This window comes from Brassica napus, chromosome C6 (genome assembly GCF_020379485.1).
Source record: "Brassica napus cultivar Da-Ae chromosome C6, Da-Ae, whole genome shotgun sequence".
Classification (NCBI taxonomy): domain Eukaryota; kingdom Viridiplantae; phylum Streptophyta; class Magnoliopsida; order Brassicales; family Brassicaceae; genus Brassica; species Brassica napus.
In genome coordinates this window covers 26,986,344-26,989,907 of record NC_063449.1, presented here as the reverse complement: position 1 = coordinate 26,989,907, position 3,564 = coordinate 26,986,344, and the positions used below count along the sequence as shown (strand labels likewise).

Sequence of the window (3,564 nt, the reverse complement as noted above, 5' to 3'; positions counted from 1 at the left end):
GACCCTAAAATGAACCCCTAAACTAAAATGACTAGATTAACTAACTAACCACGTTATAAAATCAAATTATACTTAAATAGTGTTTACTATACACAGAAATGAACACGCATAAGTAATTTTAAAAATTTTCAAAAACGGTTTTAATGCTTTCCAAAATCTAACCCTAAGAACACATACAATACTACAACATATGTTGATGAAACATAAACTAAAGAATATCATGACTCACTACTTTCACTCATCTATGCTGAAAACAATTGAAATTTGTTATATCTTAATTTATACCTCCTAAGACATATGTTAATTACATAATTCCCATTTTTCACTTATCAAAATATTTTTTACAAAAATTTTAAATTATGTTTAAGACTAACTGTCCAGACGACTTTCAGTTAAGTCGTCTGGACGACTTATTTTCAAGTCGTCTAAACAGACGACTTTCAGTTAAGTCGTCTGGACGACTTATTTTCAAGTCGTCTAAACAGACGACTTGCGAGGGGTAGAAACGTAAAAAAAATCCGTTTTTTTGTTTGGTCACAAGGAGATATTTGTAATTTCAATAGCCTTTTAGGTTACTTTTGCCTTTGATCCAAGTTGGAGTATTGTTTTGGGTTTGACTCCAAGTTTTGAGTCACACTTGGCAATTCTCCCAAAAATCTAAGAACATAACAAATGTCAAATGTGTACAAAAAACTATATAAAAACAAAAAAAAAGGAAAATATTCCCTAATTTTATTTGTATATTTTTCCTCTTTTTGTTTCCAAAAATAACAACAATGCTAACAGTGACTATAGACAGAAGAATCTAACTCATTGGAACAAATACGTTCATAATAATCGCCATAATATCAAGATGATTACTATTACCACGTTGTACTATATCATGACTCTTTATCGACGCAGCCGCCGAGTTTCTTGTCCTTAACTCAGCCACCGAACTCGCTTCCACTATCGACTCAGTCGGACCAATGGACTTCAATGCTCTTCGTCATATGAACATTCCCAACGAGTTGACTCAGCACGACAGATTCCGACACAAAGCTCTTTCTCGTGTGTTGCTGCTGCTGCATTGCCGCTCTCACGATCTCAGTGTGCATTGCGCTCGATAACCTCCTGATACCCTTCGCTCCACCGATCAAAACCGCCGGGTTAATGTCGGAAGATTTCTTGTTACTGTGTTTGGAGAAGAAGAGGACTGACTCGGGGCTCCGGTTACGTATCCGGGTAAACGGGTCACCGACGAACAGTGAGGTCTTTGCGTCAACGAGCATCACGTGCTTGAAGTTGCGTCTGACTCGTCCGAGCAGCATTGGGTAACACGCCCATCTCCTCAAGCTAATCGGCACGTGCTCAATAAACCCAGATAGCGAGTTCTCCGGGTCCAACTCGGCCACGTCGAAGCCCACCACAGAGCCGTGAGTCAACTCGGTTGACTCGGTCGTCTCGTTCAGTGCGGAATCGTTGACTCGGTGCTTTTTCTTTCCCCAGATAGGCTCAGACACCGCCTTCTTGGATTGCTTCTTCATGAAACGGGTGAGATTGAATCCCAAAACGGAGTCGTTTTTGTTAGCGGAGTTTGAGTTTCGGTGAACGTCGACGAGTTTCAAGAACGAGACGTTCTCTTCCTCTATCATATTGGTGAGTCTCGTAACGGAAGAAGGGGAGTTGAAGAGTAAAACGACGTCGGATCGGAAAGTGACTCCGGAACGGTGAAGCAAGCGCATAAAGAGACGGAGATCTTCCACCGTGGTGTCGGAAGCGACATGAGCGACGACCAAATCGTGCATGCACGTGGTTCCTCTCAGAAACAGAGTACCCATCCTCTGTAGAGCGAGAGGTCGAGTTTTAGCGACGGAGACGGTGCGAGCGAGGAGAAAGCGACGGTGTGAACGGGGAGAAACGGCGGGGAAGACGGAGGAAGGTTCGAAGGTGGAGAGAGTGAAGAGGAAGAGGGTGAGGAAGAGGAGGAGGATGCAGATTGAGATTGTGGATTGGGCTTTGGAGAGGAGGAGATGGGAGTATCTGGTGCGGAAAAGAGTCGTCGTCGTTGCCGGAGATGAAGAAGGAGAGACGTCGTTGTGGTCAGGGAAGAAAACTAAGAGGAAACCCATTCCTCTTCCACTGTTCTTCGTCTCTTTCGCTGATGATATCAAACCCATTCTCTCTCTCTCTCTCTCTCGGAGTTAGTGGTGACAAGAGGCTGAGGCTGAGAAGAGCACTCGCTTTCTTCTCAAATTTTTATTTTTCAAATTTTAATATTTATTTTTTATTTTATAAAATTTTAAACTTTAATTCCAAACCCCTATCATTTTACTCTAAATTCTAAGATGGTGTATATTTATTTCGAAATATTTTGGTCCTATTAATCATTTTCTAATGTTATCCTATCGTATTTCTCTTTAATTTATGATTTTGTTGGCAGAAAGAAACGGGATGGTCGAGTCGGGTCATACCGGGCCAGATACTTGTTTCTGAAACAAACAAAAATGTGGGTAGGATAATCAGGAGATGTTAATTAATTACCTCTACTTGGACCCAGAATTTTAAATTTAATATTTAGGTAATAAATAATCAGACATTTGATAAAAAATAATAATAATAATAATAATCAGACACTGACCACGTTATATATTCTCTCTGTTTCTTTTTATATTATTTTTTAGATATATTTTTATTTCAATTTATATGATGTCTTAAAATTTTTTATGCAGAGTTATTAAAATAATTAATTAAAATATTATAATCGGTAGTTTTTGTCTTATTTGTTCAGAATAACAATGATTAACTATTTTTATTTATTTTTTGTTGTAATCAAGTAATTTTATTAAAAGTAATTTTTTTTTAATTTATGTGTTTATACTAAAGCAGGTTAAAATATTAGTAATTTACTACTTACAAAAAACAGACGGCGACAAAAATGACGATTTAGGGTTTGATGATTTCACAACGATGGGATCCGGGAATTGGAGAAGGTGATGGGGTGTTTATGATGATCTACCAGGATCATAATACGGATTATGGGAATCAAGGCATTTACTCGACTCGATTGGGGATCATTTCGGGAATCAAAAAGGGGATCTGCGGGAGATTAAGGAAATCTCGGATCTGTATTCAATGGCGATGGAATCTGGAGATAATCAAGACGGCACTATGGATCTTTACAGGTTGTATTTTCGATTGCGATTCCTTATTTTCATCCTTATACATCTTCGAGATTGATCTCAAGTATCAAGGGGTTGACTTTTTTGGGACTTGGATATTATGGTTTCTTTGGGGCTTGAGATCGGACAATATCAATTCACGGAGATACGGTTTAATAGAGGAAGATTTTGGGAAGGGCTCTATGGAAAATTGGGATCAATATAAGAGAATGATAGATGCGTCTCTTTGGTGTATCATTGTCTTATTATTTTGGCTTATTAATTTTCAAAAGTTGAAATTCTTTGTGATCATGACGCAGAGTCAACTGCTGAACCACGGTGAGGAGCAGAAGAATGGTGAGGGCATGCGTAAGAGACTGAAGATCTCGGTGGCACATTTTGACAACTCTGCATTGATCAAGAC

At 38.8% G+C, this 3,564-nt stretch overlaps 1 pseudogene; it reads right to left on the bottom strand.

Moving 5' to 3' along the window:
• Positions 1-698: 698 nt before the first annotated feature.
• On the bottom strand, positions 699-2,325 carry LOC106409013 (annotated as a pseudogene).
• Positions 2,326-3,564: the final 1,239 nt, after the last annotated feature.